General features: G+C 41.3%; 2 long non-coding RNA genes and 1 pseudogene across 2 annotated transcripts; 1 reads left to right on the top strand and 2 right to left on the bottom strand.

Moving 5' to 3' along the window:
• Positions 1–2,312: 2,312 nt before the first annotated feature.
• Positions 2,313–11,823, top strand: LOC120686163 (annotated as a pseudogene).
• LOC120686164 lies at positions 2,339–3,520 on the bottom strand. The gene is made up of 2 exons (XR_005680019.1): positions 2,852–3,520; positions 2,339–2,759 (listed from the first exon to the last, which is right to left on the bottom strand). It is a non-coding gene; the product is annotated as an uncharacterized LOC120686164 (long non-coding RNA).
• Positions 11,824–13,496: 1,673 nt separating the features above from the next.
• LOC120686818 lies at positions 13,497–14,454 on the bottom strand. Its single transcript, XR_005680388.1, has 2 exons — positions 14,010–14,454; positions 13,497–13,908 (listed from the first exon to the last, which is right to left on the bottom strand). It is a non-coding gene; the product is annotated as an uncharacterized LOC120686818 (long non-coding RNA).
• Positions 14,455–18,124: the final 3,670 nt, after the last annotated feature.

Below are 18,124 nucleotides of genomic sequence, written 5' to 3' on the forward strand. Positions count from 1 at the left end.
CGCGTGTTGTCACTGACCTTAGCTTCCATCTGTAAGTTGATGAATGATGAACCTGCGTAATAAAAAAAGGGTTCCAATTAATCACCAAGCTAGCTGCAATGATCAAAGAGATCTCCTTCCAAACAGCGCTCAATACAATGCTAGATGGAGAGGCATCAACAACTCTTTGGTAACATGTAGGGTTGTAAATGGTACGGATATTTCCTGACCGTATTCGAATTCGATCCGGTAGGGTAGGGTTTTTATCCGTCTGTATCCGATTCCAGATATTGAATATCCGTAATTGATCTGTATCCGGATACTAAAAGTTATATTTTTATAATGTCGATATCCCATTACAATCTTATCCGGCAAAAACTAACACTATCTCTATCTGACTTTGTATTCGAATAAAAATATACAAATAAATACGATATCAGTAATGTCCATCCCTATTAGATCCGTTTAGATCCCTAACTAACATGCACTAGCCTATCAACCCGTGTTCCCACACGGGCTCATTAGAATTAATATCAAAATAATACTTATAGCTAATAATTATAATTATCTATCTCACACACTTTTTCATGTATTAAATATTCTAACACATGCTCTAAAATACATATTTATTATTATCTAATTGCAATAGATTTTGTTTTGCATCACACCTCCATGTATGTTTAATATATATTTAACTGAACCATTTGTTTGTAAATTGATATTCTTATCTCTTCCATCATACATGAATATATGGTGACACATATTGTGGGTAGTATTTTATATAAATAATAATATAGATAATATATTAATAATGATATAATAGTAATTTAGAATTTTTATATTGATACATATTTTTATATTTATTATAACTATATAATTTAGATTCAGATTTAAGAGTTACTTTAACTTTTAATAATGACATAATTGATTTATATGTAAATTTAGGGGGTTATTTGTATTATTTTTTATAATGGCGGGTGGGAGATTTACACGAAGATTATGGGGTTACTTTAGATTTTTTTTAAAGGTAGAGGTAGGTAATTTAGATACATGGTGGATAATTTATATGCAAATTTAGAGGATTATTTGCATTATGTTTTATAATGGCATGTGGGTAATTTACACTAAGATTAGGAGGTTACTTTAGATTTTTTTTATAATGGTAGAGGTGGGTAATTTAGATACATGTTTAGGGGGTTACTTAGTCTATTTTCATAATTGTAGAGGTGAGTAATTTATTAGGAAAGATGACATATCCAATGGCTATTATAATTAGCGTTGTCGGATTGATGGCCGGATATTTCTGATTTTTGTGATAGTTTCTAGGATTTCTCTATTCTTGTAAACTGTCCACCTAGGATTCTAGGTGGCTTCATATGAAGACTTGAAAGGAGTCTCCAATTAGTAATAGTAAGGTAGATATGATCAATCAATTGGCAGCCACTTGCTACTGCCTTCCACCAATAGATGGTGACACTAAGTGCATTATGTGCATATAAGTTCACCAAGAAATTACATATTTGAGATATGCTTCCTTCCATGACTATTAATTTTTTTCTTTCTTATATGACAACGGGTTTATCGGTAGGCTTAGAGTCCGCTTGCACAATGGGTCGCCTTAGTCCACCGAACTCTTTCTCACATTGGTCTGTGGCCTCTTTCGAACCCATCCACATGCAACTTGTAGTGCTCTTGACTGCTTTAGATGCTTAATATATTTTATACTAAACCGCATCAGATATCAATCAATCCTTGTTAATGGAACAAGAGCAACTCTGCTTTGCTCCAATGAACAGAGCATCCCTTCTCTCTCTCTCTCTCAATCCCTCTCTCTCTAACCCTGGAAGCGCGTGCTACCCACAAATATTTGTTATGGCAAGCTTCTAATGACCCAATGGCCGTGCCCTCAAAATAAAATGCAATTCTGATCAACAAATTAGATGGAAGAACCGAACAAGTAATATACTACCATGCTTTCGGAATAGTGTTCACCTAACTATTGTCTATTGGAGACGATTATTGGAGACTTGGAAGTCGGATCATGCCCAACTTGTGGTCACCTAACTATTGGAGACGATTATTGAGCAATATTATCAAGTTCCATTTTGTAGACAGCTCCTGATGCTGCCAAATGGTGATTGACGTTGAAGAGCTACAAGGTATAAACGTTTGATTTAGTCTTCCCAACCATAGAACGAAGGGAATCGTAAGATTTTTTTTTATTCTTCTTTGCTGCCAAGTGATTTCACATCGATGTTCTTTTCAATAATCTTCAAAGCTGTTGAAATTTCTAGCTACATGCCAATAAATTAATGAAGGAAAGCAACTTCGTCTTGGAAGGCAGAGAAGACTTGTCGGGTCAGCTCAATAATTCATCCACCATTGATGGATATCTCTGCATATCTTCCTCTTACACATCAACCAGTTGATAAAAATACAGAACCAACCACACAAACGCTGCCTGCAATACCATTGTTCTTTCTTGGAAACCTACAAAGAACTCTGCTTTGCTTTGCCACAACAAAACAGGACCCCTGCCCTCTCTACCAGAACAAAGATCTGGAGATCAAAGAGACCCCTGCAAGTTGAGGTTCGCACTCTCCCCCTCTTCCAGTCTCTCTGGTTTTCTTCTTCCCTTGGATTCTTAGTCTGAGTGCCAAGCCGCAACGGTGTTAAGCGCTACAGAACTGTTTGAATACGCTAGGGTATATCAAGGGTCTTGGATTTTGTACTAGCAGCTATTAAAATTACCAAACTGCATAAGTTCCATCATGTACTATCTGCATCATCGGTATAAATAAGCAAAAAAAAGCAAAGCTTTAGCATCTGTTTTTGTACAAGATAAGAATGAACAAGCTAGCTAGCTGTATACCTCAATAAGCGTGCTTTTCCCATCTCTCCACTCGATCAGCTGCTTCCGTCGAGTGTGGTGGCTCGCTGCTCCGTCCGAATCGGCAGGGTCTCCGTGCTCGATCCGTGCCTGCGCCATCAAGAACCTCATTTAGCTTTGGCCGCTGCGTCGTCTGCGTGTGGGTGGAGTGTAAAGAGGATTGTCTCTGGAAACTGGCGATTAGATTCCCTTGCTCTGTCTACTATTTACTTTGGCCACTTCCCATTGTTTCCATTCCAGCCCACCTCAATCGCCATCTTCTTCCCTATCACCCTTCATTGCTTACTCCAACAGATCCGGTTCTGCGAACCACGCCGGCATCGATCGGCTCCAGCCATCGCTGGACTCTCTCCTCGCTCTTGCTGTTTGAATTGGGCAAGGATATATGCACAGTCTCTCGCCACCGATTTATTTTACTCCAGTTATTTAAAGTACCAAGGCAAACTGCAAGTTGCATCGTGCATTCATGTGCTGGATCTCAGCATCGGTATGGAGAAGCAGGGAACAAATTTTATAGCATTGGATTTTAGCATCTACTTTAGTACAATATAAGAATGTGCAAGCAGAAAACATTTTGCTGCAAGAAGAACTGTAGATATTCTATTTAACGGCCTAACCGCAGATATTTGTTCTAATTTTGTTACAGCAAAAAACAAAACTTACTAGCTGCCATGGCGGGGGTCTTGGATGCTTTGGCATCCTATGTCCTGAACATGCTTACGGAGATGGCAAGGGATGAGGTGCATATGCTGCTGGGGGTCACCGGAGAGATCGAAAAAATGGACATCATGCTCAAGGACCTCAAGAACTTCCTCGTGGATGCTGATAGGAGGAGCATCACTGACCAGAGTGTGCAGGCATGGGTACGGGAGCTTAGAGAGGCCATGTATGATGCCACCAACATCCTCGACATTTGTCAGCTCAAGGCCATGGAGCAGGGTCCAAGCCATGAAGCAGGATGCTTCAACCCCCTGTTGTTCTGCATGCGGAATCCCATCCACGCCCACAAGGTTGGTAGCCGCATCAAGAACCTTAACCAGAAGTTAGAAGATATCAAGAAACGTAGCTTACATTTCAACTTCATCAACCTCAATTCATACGAGGACCGCAACAGGAGGGTGGCATCCTCTCATCATGGTAGCCGTGAAACATCTGGCGAGCTTGATGAGTCAAGTTTGGTTGGTGAGAATATTGAGGAGGACACAAGAAATTTGGTGGAGATGCTAACAACAGCAGAGCTATCAAATTGTGAGAACAACAAAATTTTGGTTTTCGCTATTGTGGGAGTTGGAGGGATTGGTAAAACAACCCTGGCCAAGAAGATTTTCAATCATGACCTCATCCAACAAGAATTTTCAAAGAAAATATGGTTGAGTGTGAACAAGGGTGTCAGTGAGACTGAGCTGTTGAGAAGAGCTATCATTGAAGCTGAGGGTGACCACCAATCTACCGGAAATACTAGAGGTGCGCTTGAGCGAGCTCTTAAGGAAGCCTTGAATGGGCAAAAGACCTTATTGGTGATGGATGATGTTTGGAAGCATGAAGTATGGGAGGATGTGCTCCAAACACCCTTGGTCAATGCTGCCCTAGCTTATGGTAGCTGTGTCCTCATCACCACAAGACATGACATGGTCGCAAGAGGGATGATGGCAACAAAGCCCTACCACTATGTCAATAAACTTGATCCCGATGCTGCATGGTTGTTGCTCAAGAAGAAGGTTTGTAACTCATAAATGAAAGAATAATTGTTTTTTAGTTCACTCATCATACAGCTGGATCACACTAATGTATGGCGATTCTTAGTTGCACTGATATTAACAGCAGGAGTTGTGGATCCCTTGCGACCACATTAGTTTTTATCTTTTGCACATATGGATTTCTACATTAGTAATGTCAAAGATTTAGGTGGTTATCGTAGATTACTTTCGTAACGCCAGAGGTGTATAATTGTTTTTTTAACTATATAGACATCCTATGGTAATGTTATATCTGATTTACTTTTAGGAAATTAAAACCATAGACTAATGTTTTTCTCCACAGCATCCATCTCCACCATAACAACAATGTCTTGTTCCTTATCTGTATCTATTTTGCATTACAAATTTAGGGGATTACTTCAAGCTGAAAATTTTTTGTTGTGATGCTATTGTTAATATTGATTAGATCCTGCTGAATGTATGGATGAATGTTTATTTTTAGAATGTTAGGGAGTTACTTAAAAGGATTTACATGAAGAATCTATCTTACTATTAATAATTGGAGACTAGCCTCCACATGAAACCACTTAGAATCCCAGGTGGACATTTAAAAAATAAGGGAATTCTATAAATTCTTACAAAAATCAGAAACATCAGACCATCAATCGGACAACTCTAATCATAATAGCCTTTGGATCTATTGTCTTTTCAAGTAAATTACTCACCTCTGCTATTATAAAAATAGACTAAAGTAACTCCCTAAATATGTATCTAAATTACCCACCTCTACCTTTATATAGAAAATCTAAAGTAACTCCCTAATCTTCATGTAAATTACACACCTATGCCATTATAAAATAATGCAAATGACCCACTAAATTTGCATATAAATTATCCCATTATGTCATTTTTAAGAGTTCAAGTAACCCTAAATATGAATCTAAATTGTATAATTATAATAAAGTATTAAATTGCACCAACATAAAAATTCTAAATGTATTATAAAATACTACCCACGATATGTGTCACCCTGTATTCATGTATTATGGAAGAGATAAGAATACCAATTCACAAATAAATGGTTCAATATGAGATGCAAAATGAAATATATTGCAACTAGATAATGATAAATATGTATTTTAGAATAAGTGTTTGAATATTTAATAGATGAAAGAGGATGCAAGAATATTTGATAAATAAAATCTGATTTTTATATTAATTCTAATTAGCTCGTGTGGGAGCACGAGTTGATAGGCTAGTCTAAAAGAAATGAGTGCTACTTGCTACTCTACGATAAGAAGTGCTTGGGCTTATGTCTCTTAATTAAGCACGTGCTCTACAAAACTACTATTAAGCATTTTAAAATAGGGGTAGTACCCATGAGTCACGTCTTAGCTAATTTGATATTCTCTCCGCTGCTAAAATATGATGTTTTGGTGAAATAAATTAGTTTTACTTTTAAATAATTAGTTTTGTCCGAAGCATTATACATTTAAGAATGGAGGTAGTATATTATCACTAATCTTGTAATTATACTTCAATTCGATTCAACGCTAGTCAATAATAGTTCCACCTCTGAACTCATATATTATATTTTCATCAAAGACATGATATTGGGAACCATGAGTGATACAGTTTTGTGGATAGGCTTTTTCGTAATAGCCAAATATAGTTTGCAATATAGTACCAAGCACTGGCAGACAGTAATTTTACCTTCTAACAATCCCACAGAGTAATAGCTATGTGGTGCGATCAAGACACATTAGTCATTCGATAGGGGTGAGCTGGTAGTTTAAAATTCAAACTGCCACTACATGTAAAAACTATGTTATTTTTCTCTTGGAATGAATGTTCTTACCAATTTTTACTTGTTAACATCTATATCTATACACACAGTCGTAAACTCAGGCTCCATTTGTATTTATTTTGTGATGATGGAAAATATCATGACTCTCGGGCATAGTGATTTTTTACAAAGTACTAATTGGCCTGGCTACTGTGTAGGTAGTTGGAAACGGAAATGATGAAGACCAGATTGAACTGCTCAAGGATATTGGAATGGAAATTATAACAAAATGTGATTATTTACCACTTGCTGTGAAAGTAATGGGAGGTCTCTTACGTCAAAAAACAGCAAGGAGACGGGAGTGGGAAAATGTCCTAAATGACTCGATATGGTCAGTATCCCAAATGCCTGAAGAGCTGAACTATGCAATATATCTTAGCTATGAAGATTTAAGTTCTACTTTGAAGCCTTGCTTTCTTCACTACTCACTCCTTCCCAAGAGCAGAGTGTTCTTCTCTTATGAGATCATTGGCATGTGGATTAGCGAAGGATTTGTTCATGGAACCTCACGTGACTTGGAGGAAATAGGAAAAGAGTACTACGATGAGCTGATACAAAGGAACCTTATTGAGCCTGATATAGGCTATGTTGAAAATCTAGTTTGCAATATGCATGATGTTGTCCGCTCATTTGCTCAATACTTGGCTAGAAATGAAGCACTGGTAGCACAGAACACAGAAACTGATATTGCTGACAAAATCAATTCACAAAAGTTTTTTCGCTTATCGCTGGATACAAGAGGATCAGAATCAGATGAGTTAGAGTGGTATTCATTACGAGGACAGACATCACTAAGAACACTATTATCAGTGGGGCCTATAAAAATCAAGCCTGGTGATTCATTCCTTGTTTTTTCAAATTTACGGACACTACATGTACAAGAAGAAAATTTTGATGCACTAGTTGAATATTTGAATCAACTCAAACACTTGAGGTATTTATCCATAGAAGGAACCAATACATCTAGGCTACCAGGAAGCATTGGTGAGATGAAATTCCTGCAGTATATTAGCCTTTTTGGTTGTAAGAGTTTGGTAGATCTTCCAAATTCCATTGTAACACTGCAACACTTGAGGTTTCTTGACCTTCGTGACACAGGAATAAGACGGATACCTAAGGATTTTCATGGTCTAACAAATCTAAGGAAATTATATGGGTTTCCAGCGCACATGGATGGTGATTGGTGCAGTATTGAAGAATTGGGACCCCTCTGCCAGCTAACTCAACTTAATATAAGTGGCCTAGAGAACGTGTCTTCGTCCTCAATCGCAAAAAAGGCCAGGATTGGTGACAAGGTGCGGTTGGAATCTCTGTTCTTAGCATGCACAAGTAGAATTAAACATGATGGCCAGATGGTAAAAGATGAAGAAGGCATTCCTGAGGAGCAGCAGCAACAAATTGAGGAGGTATTTAATGAGCTCCACCCTCCATCTGGCTTAGAAAACCTTGGTATCAGTGGGTACTTTGGTCAGCTGCTCCCAAGGTGGATGATGTCGACAGCACTTGTGCCCCTTGGGAGCTTGAGGATTCTTACAATGGATAACCTAGCCTGCTGCACAGAACTTCCCAGGTAGGGGTTTCATTTCCCAGATTGAGTAAACTGAATTTTAATGGATTGGTTGGGTGGGAGGAATGGGAGTGGGTGCTGCAAGTGAAAGCCATGCCCATCTTGGAGGAGCTTAAACTCGAGAAGTGCAAGTTGAGGTGCATGCCTGCTGGCCTTGCCTTCCACGCAAGAGCTTTGAAGAAACTATACATATATGATGTGAAGCATCTAAGTTCTTTAGAGAACTTTACTTCGGTTGTTCACCTCGACGTGTTTAGAAACGCTGACCTGGAGAGGATCAGTAATCTTCCAAAACTGCAGAAGCTCGTCATCGTCAAGTGCCCTAAGATGAAGGTATTGGAGGGCATGCCTGCACTACGGGCACTCAACCTGGAGGATTATGCCATGGAAACAGTCCCCAGATACCTGCAAGATGTAACGCCAAGGCAATTGCTGCTAGACTGCAGCTTACCGCTACTTACTTCCATAGCTGCAGGGAAAACTAGCCGTGAGTGGGACAAGTTCAAACATATCCAGCAAGTCAAGGCATATGCAGGCGATGAAGGTGTTCAGAGAAAATGGTACGTGCTATACACAGGACATCCTTTCCGCTTCGAGACCAATATCAGCCGCTTCATCTAATATATTTTATCTGCAGATACTCTGCTATGCTTGCTCTAATTTCTTTCTTTCCTCCGGCCAATTAAATCTATCATCCACAGCCCGCAAGGAGCGCAAGTGTCTTGCTTACACAATCACATGCACTATTGAAGATGAGTGGCCGGCAGGACGACGTGCATCTACCAACAAACGTCAGCCCCTGTGCCTACGCTTCAGGTAAATTTGCCTCACGTGTTGTTCTGTTAATTTCAGTTGACTGCATCTGCCGTTTCAAGTGATTCCCATGGATTAAGTGTGCCTATTCATCCAGTGTAACATATTTTGACATGCATGCTATATATGTGCAGGTGCAATGCTTATCGCTATTTAATTCTCTGGTTGCGTCGAGAGTGCCCGCACTGCAATGAGGCAGACCTCATCGCCCCCTCATCAGACCAATGGACCGAAGCAGCGGTGTGTTCAGCGTGCACAAAACTTGTAGGAGGCAGATATAGTAGACAGTAGCGACAAAATTGTCAAAGTGCCTTCTTGTACTCTGCATTTGTGCTAGCATTAAGTTGATGCAATCTCTGTTCCTTTCACGTCAGATAGGGGCTTTGCTACGGTACTCCGAAATAACTATGGACCGTTGATCTAATGACATATTACCTCTTAGGAGGTAATAGTTTTGATGTTTATTTGATATATTTTAGATCACAAAATAAAGGATTAGATCTAAGTTGCATCATGATTAGTTGAGATCTCAAATTTCTATTTTTTCCATGTGATGTACCGGCCATTAAATTGAGCCAAGAAACATTATTTATCCGCTCCATACACGTGACATACCCAGCAGATTGCATGTAATGTTTTTTTTTGCCATTAGGTGACATTTGCCAATCAGATTTCTATTTTTTTCTGCATGATGTGCCGGCCATTAAATTGAGACAAGAAAAACTTTTTATATATATATCCCTCTATGCACGTCACATACCCATAGAAGATTGCATGCAATTCTTTTGCCATCTCGTCACGGGACATTTGCCAATCATATCTTGTGACATGGATTTGTTAGAAAAAAAAATGACATGGCTTGTCATCTAAATATCTAGTAGATCTTATAATACATATGAGATGGGTCAGTTGTAACATATTTTTTTCCTAACATGACATGGCGAGTTGTAACATGCTTTTCATAACGTGACATATATGAGCTGTAACATTTATTTCGTAATTTTTGAATTCATTATCCTAGGAATGATTCATACAACAAATAATTCTCATGTGAGTCAAAATATCTTGCAATTAGATCTATTAGCTAGTCAAAATATTTTGCAATTAGCCAAAATGTGGATGCGTACATTAATAATGCCTAACTGATAGATGCTTACATGCACACGTGTAGGATCCTGACATGTGCAACGTTTTATTTTTGAAATATGACATGAATACATACCAGACGTAACATGCATATGGGAGGGATTATATTAAGACGTGATCAATGTGCCATGGAAATTTTCCTAACCTTCTATACACGTGATATCTTTGAAAAAATATATATGTAACCCTAACCTGCTATAATTTCCGTAACATGATCTAACGTGACATGTGTAAACTTGCAAAAAAAAAATAAAATCTCGGCTAAATTTCCATATGAACGTTGGCTTGTCCCATGCACGATCGAGGCGAGTAACTAATTTTTCTACTCATACTACGCAGCTCTCAACATGTAACAATCTAGCAATCCCATGCACGATTTTATCATGCATGTATACATGCACACATGCATGCAGGTTCGTGCTAAATCCACGGACAAGGATGGTGTTAATTAGAATATCCGGTTTGTTTCTATTTTTTCGTTAGTTAATTAATTTTATCTCTCCTAATAATCAACGTTTCGGATTTATTTAAACTCTTACCTCCTATGAGGTAATTGGTGTACCGTAGCAAAGGCCGTCAGATAATTAGATGCGAGGAGTCCAGACTTGCACCTTCTGCTAGCTGCCCGTACAGAACTAGACTTCTATGTATGATTTCAAGCAATTAAGAGCTTTGGAGAACTTTACTTCTATTGGTCACCTAGACGTGTTTGAAAACACAGACCTGGAGAGGATCAGTAATCTACCAAGACTGCAGAAGCTCGTCATCGTTGAGTGCCCAAAGCTTAAGGTATTGGAGGGCATGCCTGCGCTGCAAAGACTCAATCTAATTGATCATGACATGGAAATAGTCCCCAGATATCTGCAGGATATAAAGCCAAGGCACTTGCAGCTGGATTGCAGCTTACGGTTGCTCACTTCCATAGCAGCTGGGAAACCTGGTCCTGAGTGGGACAAGTTCAGCCATATCCAACAAGTCAAGGCATATGCAAATGATGCAGGCATTACGAGGAAATGGTACGTGCTGTACACAAGAGATCCTTTCCGCTTTGAGACAAATATCAGCTGCTCTGCCATTGCCAAGGGTAAATTAACACTGCAGTTGCTTCATCAAACTCTGTTTTGCTTGGTCTGCTTTCTTAGCTTGGCTATGCAATGTTTCATCTGCAGCATCGGCGGTACACATCGAGCTCAAGTTTTATGCTTGCGGCGCAACATGCCCCATTGAAGAGGAGTGGCCTATTGGACGAAATGCGTCTGCTGGCAAACGTCAGCCCCTTTGCCTCCGCTTCAGGTAAATTTGCCTACACGTCAGAACATCCCGTGCTGTTCCATCAATTCCAAAAGTGTGCATTCCAAAAGTTCCATTAATTTACCTTAAATGTGTTAACATTAAACGTTTAAGGTCGATACGTGTAGGTGCAATGCTTATCGCTATTTAATTCTCTGGTTGCGTCGAGAGTGCCCGCACTGCAATGAGGCAGACCGCATCGCCCCCTCATCAGACCAATGGACCGACGAAGCAGGGTATGCAGCATACACCGCGTACAAGACCAGATATGGGAGGCTGCAGAGACAAAAGCAAACATCATCGAGAAATATAGTTTGAATAGAATATCTGCTGCCCCAGCAGTTGATGCACTTCCACGCCAGGAACAGAGAGGATTGTACGAGTCCAGCCTTCAGCCTTTCTCACCAACTGCCTGCACAAGAACAAACCAGGACTTGCTCTGTTTTTATTCTGTCTGTGTTTTGCTCTGCTTTCTTTCATTGGACCTGCCTGCAGGTGTAATGTCCATCTCTGCTGTTTATTGGCTACATCAGTGCCTAGATCGATTCGCTGTATGCACAGAAAAACTAAAAGAATTCCTTTTGTTTGCCTTCTACTGCTGTACGCGTGGCTTCCTTTTTCTTTGTATTGTGTATGCTGCACTGGAAATATTCATATGATGGATACTTCTGGCAAGGTCACTCTGATCAATAAGACATGTTTTTCGCACCAAGCGGTTGCCGTGGAGATTGAACCCTGCTGTTAGCTACCGCTCTTGCAGTTGCGCCTGTGCAGGCTATCCACATGCTGATGTTATGCAATTCAGACTTAACCATACTATACTACTGTGCAGCGCAAACGCAGACAACATGAATCCAGCACCGAGTTTCCTTTTTGCAGCAGGGATTTCTTTGCTTAGGACCGCGGTCATTTAATCCATATGTCCTAATTCGCAGAGACAATTAGACATTGATCAGTCATCCCATTAAGTTTTTATTTCTTTTGCGAAATTGGTGAATTTGTGTGTGGCTATGCAGGTTAGGCATTCGGGTGATGTGCATTACTAGCTACCAGTTTATCAAACTTTGCTGCTCATCGATTTCACGCCACAGGATAGATAAAAAGTAAATAGCCTACTATTATATTAGCAGGCAAGTCAACGGATAGATGGTCAAATGGTCTCAACCCAATGGGAACGCACGAAGGCACAACATGAAAAAACACAACAGTAGCCCAATCAAGCCTACTATGAATTAAGGCTTGTGCCAATCTGACCCAATGTGTCGTTCCGTTTAGCCAGGACCCGACACACAATGCCGGCCGGACACGACACGACTAATGGGCTGGCACTATTCAGCCCGTTTAACTTTTCTCTTTCTCTCTTCCCCATCCCCTTCTTCCAGTCCCCCACCCCCCTCTCTCCCTTGTCTTTTCTCTCCCTTCCCCTGGCTCCCCTGCCCCCCCACCCCCCGGGCGGCCCTTCCCTTACCCCAGCTAATGGAGGCCGTGCAGCTGGCGGGGGCACGGTGGAGGCGGACAGCCAGCCTAGTGGTGAAGCAGGCATGAGGTCGGGGTGCGCGGGGCAAGCACCGACAGCAGGCGGCGTGCGGGGCGGGGGGGGGGGGGGGAGGGAGGCAGTAGCAGGCGCGCGGGGTGGAGGCCAGCATTCAGCATGCGGGGGTGGCGGTGATAGCGCGGCGGAGGACGGTGAGCGGGATACGTGGCAGAGGCCGACGACCGGCATGGGAGCATGCAAGGATGGACGACGTTGGAGCAGCAGAGCCCAATGGGTGGCAGGCGAGCAGGCGGAGATAACTGGCCGGTGCATGCTCCCCCTCCAGTGCTTCTTGTCGCCACCGCCGCTGAGCGTCAGGCTCGGGTCGGCACGAGCACGCAGGGCCGACCATGCCTATCGTGCCGACATGGCATGACGACGTGCGTAGTGTTGTGCCTGGGCTGTGGAGCGTATACATAGTGCCGGCATGGCATGGCACGACTAAGCCGTCGTGTCACCAGTTGCTGGACAAGGAACTACATGATGGAGGCCTAATAATCAAGTTTGGTTTGGTGCATAAACATCTAGTGCCTCTTTACATTTATCTATATTTAGAGTAGCAAACATTTCAGTGGTAAGTGGCAATATGAACTTCTCGTTGGGCGGTGCAGTACTGCAGTGTGTACGTATATTCCACCTGCAGTTTCATTAGTGTGCGTGCAGTGCATATATATAATAGATAAATAGAGGCAGAACTCGACAACAACACTGCAGGGACAAATAGAGACAAACAGTGGTGCAATCGGTGACGACTTTACTTATTATCCAAAGGTACAGTACAACTCGATGAGCTGAGCAAACTTTGAAGGTATAATAGGTAACATCATAATGAAAGGCCTTATTGGTAGAAAAGAAACAAGAACGCAAAGAAGCAGAATGAAAATGACATGGCACACTATATATCTTGGACATACGTACGTACTCCGGTTTTGTATTTGACATTAAGAGGATGTTGTTTAGTTCAAAAATGAACTAAGCAAGATGTCCTAACATCAAACGTACAAAAACGGAGGTCGTAATATATGACAAACAATTATTGGCCTTTCAGTAGCAAACACAAGAACAGTTTGACCTTCACTTCTGAGTGAAATCCCCTCGATCGCGTGCGCACACTTGCTTATAAGACATCCACGGTATTTTCATCACCTGCAAATTAGTGAAAGCCATGCGTGTTTCATATCAACAGACTTCTGTATCGAATTCAAAGTAAGGAAAAGGACAGTGAAAAAGCGTGAAGTGATTTTTACCAGCAGGCACCGACCACCGGCCAAAGCAGTTGTCATGGTCAACCTGAAGGATGCAACCTGAGCCGCTTGCACAAAAGCCAATCTCGAATCCCTTTTTAACGCAGTCATTGAAGAACTTTTTCCCTTGGGTAGTTTCGCAACACCAGGGGTGTTCAGCTCCCACCTGGTGGGTCTGTTCAAGAACTAGACCCAGGACGAGCACAATGATAACGAAACTCTTAAGCCCTTTGCCTTCCATGTATGGAAATTTTTTCAAGGACCAGATAGAAGCTTTGATGAGGAGCTATTGGACTATGAGTGGGTGAAGAAGCTTGAGGAGCTCAGTAGCGTGGCACCTTTTTATAGGGGTGGGGATGCATACCAGTCGTCCATCTGGCATGCATAACAAACACGTTGTGATGGAGTTCACGATCACCAGCTTAATAACGTATTTATGTATATTGCTTTCATGAATATATTCATCATGATATCCTGAATCCTGATAGGGAAATAAAATAGAATGGCATTATATATTCGTAATTAACGTGGAAGGAGAAATAAACTAGGAAATAGCATGGCAGACCAGCCACTGCTGATCACTGCTCTACTGGACGATGGCATACAATTGCGTACGTAGTCAGGTAATTGGCATCGTAATGGGCATGTTTCAATGATCACAAACTTAATCATTGGATTGACTTTCCTCGCTGACATGTGTGTCCCATGGCAGCATATATATATAACCATAATTTAAAAAAAACAAATCAACTATATAGAGCACGTTGAAAAGGCTACAGTTTTGATACAAAGCTTTTCTCTATCCAAGACTGTATAGAAATGTTTAAGTTTTGAAAACAAGCTCTGCTTTAAAATGCGAATGCGAGAATTCAAAGTATGAATTTTAGCTAAACCTGTCTCCATCGCATCCATTTCTGGCTATGTAAATTTTCAGGGACGCGGCCGGGGGCTGGGAGACCCCATCACTGTCAAGCAGCTACCAAAGTCCATGTCAGGCCACTAGAACCTATATATGGGCGACTGACAACGTAAATGCGGTTCCCGATGGATTACTATCGCGTTCAATTCGCGTGCTGATTTGGTCTGGAGAACCAGTAGACGTAGCTGTATCTGGAATAGTGTACTTGATTTGCGTTCTTCACCTTTAGCATCTATCATTGCTCCTGAGAATTTACAACAAAAATGATGGGGTTACATACATAATTGTTATGTTGTGATCCAAATTCATTGCATAAGAAAAGACCGACTTCCGACGGAGCGAAGCGGAGGCCCGTCGTCGAAGGCTTGGGCCGGAGCGAAGCGGAGGCAGAAGTCGCCCATTGTGGAAGGCCCGCGCCAGGGACGCGGGGGGGGGGGGGGGGGGGCGGAGCCCCACTGCGGTACGGTTCATAAACCCTTTAGGGTTTGCTCCTCGCATTATTATTCCTCTTATAAGCCACCGCTAGGCAATGTAAAACACACATCCTATATAGTGAAGATTTGCTGGCTAGCGCCCGTGGTTTTTCCCCTTCCGCATTAGAGAGGTTTTTCCACGTTAAATCCTCGTGTCTCTTGTGGTTGATTTCGTTGTGCTTCGTCGGTTCTTCGCCGTCGCGTCTAACAATAATAAGGCATTCTCCAACAATGACATATCAGCTAGTAAGGATCCAACTCATCGTTTTGTTTAAGCAAGGAGAGAGTGTGTACCGTCTCTTCTTAAAGAATTAGCTCATAGAGACAAAGTTGGGCGCTCAGCTCCACACTTTTATCTTTTTTATCTTTTCTTTGCCCTAATTTTTTCCAACCCTATGTGCTGTTCGTCTCTCGTCTCCATGGCGTGAGGGGGCGTCCTAGCTGGCCTGCCGAGTCTAGGGCAACCCAAGGTGCGCTTGCCCTGACGGGGTCCCTCCCGGGCGAGCATTCGTTGGATCTTCGTCGGGATTTCCGGTGAAACCAGTCTGACCGGCATACAAAACCGGTCTGACCGGATACCGTGGAGGTGCAGCAAGGAGCCCTCGACGAGGTGCACGTGACGTGCTCGTGTGGCGGCGCGTTTTAGCGTCAACACACTTTTTGGCGACTCCGTTGGGGAACGAGAATCAGGCTCTCATGGCCGATTTGTCAAACCCTTGCAATCCAACATCATATGAAGAATTACTTGAAGAGTATCAGCGAGAATACGACAGAGCAGTCGAAGGCCTACTTTTGTCTTGTTTTCGTATAACAAAGTAAGATGTCGTTAAGATAAAGGAGTTGCAGCCACCATCCACCATCGATGTATTAATGGAGATGCAATCTTCGGGTACTTTATCTAATGTGCTATCTGATTTTATCAAGTATTTAATTGATAAAGAAGATAGTTCAGTTGCAACTTCTGTTATTCAAAAATCGGCTATTGAAAAGCCGACTAATAATTCTTGCAATGATTTGCCAACTTGTGATGTAGTTGGTCAATATACAATTCGGCCGTCTCAAGTCGAATTTGTCGAACCAAAATCCCCAAGCAAGAGCACAACTAAATCTAGTAGTATAACACTCAGGGGGTAACAAAACAAAGGCAAAGGTGCCGGTTGCACCGCAACCGGTCTAACCGCTTCTTCTAGGATTTCTGGTGGAAAATTCCAACCTAAGATGGTTAAACCCAAGAAACCCGAGATTGGTGTTTGGAAAACAGTTGAAGCCAAAGGTCGTAAAAAGAATCAAAAGGAAAAGCCGAAGCCTATTCATAGAGAGCTTCTGGCTAAATCCAAAAGGGAAATTAATGTCAATGATGACAGTCAGCTTAAAATTTTCAAGCAACCAAAATTTGCTTCAAAACAGAAATTCCATGAACAGAATTGGGAATGGAGCAATCCTCACATATCAATGCCGTTTCCATCATATGGAGCACCTTTACATGGGCCATGGGAATTTTGTTCTAATATGCATTATTCTTATCCTCCATGGTCTTATAATTCGTATATGCCATTTCCTCCTAGATATTTTTATTCAGATTATATTACATATAAGGAATCGGCAATTAAAAAGTCAGCACCTACCAGCAATGACAGTTTTAATCATAAAAATTGGTCTGTGCAGAAAAAGGACACATAAGGTGACTAAACAAGTCTATCGTGTCAAAAAAGATGGACGAGTAAACAAAAATTCAGATTTGACACAAGATAAAGAAAAGCCGACTGTTGAAAAAACATCGGCTAGTTCTGTTGCTCAGATTATCCCCAATGGAGACCATGCTTCAAATGATATAGCTGAACAACGATCAAGTTCGGATGGGGGGCAAGAGCAAAAGAGGAGCTCTAGGTCTGCAAAGACCGGTCTGACCGGTCATGAAATCGATTTGACCGGTCCATCTGGGAATTTTGGGAATGGCCCCAAAACTATGACGAGGAAAAAACCAAGTTTTGAAGAACTACTACGCAAGTATCAAAAGATAGCCGAGGAAAAACAGATTAACTGGCTAGAAGGGAATCAAACAAGAAATTATGCCTCGTCGCGAACAAAGAAAAATCAACAACATTGGCGATCATCTCATTGGTATTCATTGTTTATCCCGTCAATGCATGTGCCATGGACTGCATATTCAGGTATATCTGATTCTAGTCCATGGTCTTATTATGATCCTTGGTTGGTATGTTATGACTTTCAACATCCTGCTCATGCTTTACCAAGGAGTCATGATTTATATGATCGGCCACCATGGCCGTATCAAAATTTCTGTTATTAATATATGCTCAGATGTTTGAAAGCCGAAATAGTTTGATGATCTCAAACCATAAATTGTTGTATTCACTGGTTTTCTTATTTCGGCTATATTAGCATCTATAACAAGTACAGAGAAGAAATATAAGGACGATGTATTTTTCGTCATCGTCCCTGAGCAATTCTGGGCATTGGGAATGTTTCTTGGTATGCAAGCTTTACCAAGAAACAGGGGGCATATGTTGACACTCAAAATTGGCATGACCTAAAGCAAGCAAAGTAAAGGCCAGAATAACCAATTCAATACTAATTTCTATTATTTTGCAAGTTTGGCAAGTATGACCATTGTGCAGGATATGGAGATCGTTTTGGGATATTTTGGACATGATTTCATTAATGAGGCAAAGAAGTATTCAAAACAGCATCAAGATGAGGTCAAA

This window comes from Panicum virgatum, chromosome 8N (genome assembly GCF_016808335.1).
Source record: "Panicum virgatum strain AP13 chromosome 8N, P.virgatum_v5, whole genome shotgun sequence".
Taxonomy (NCBI): domain Eukaryota; kingdom Viridiplantae; phylum Streptophyta; class Magnoliopsida; order Poales; family Poaceae; genus Panicum; species Panicum virgatum.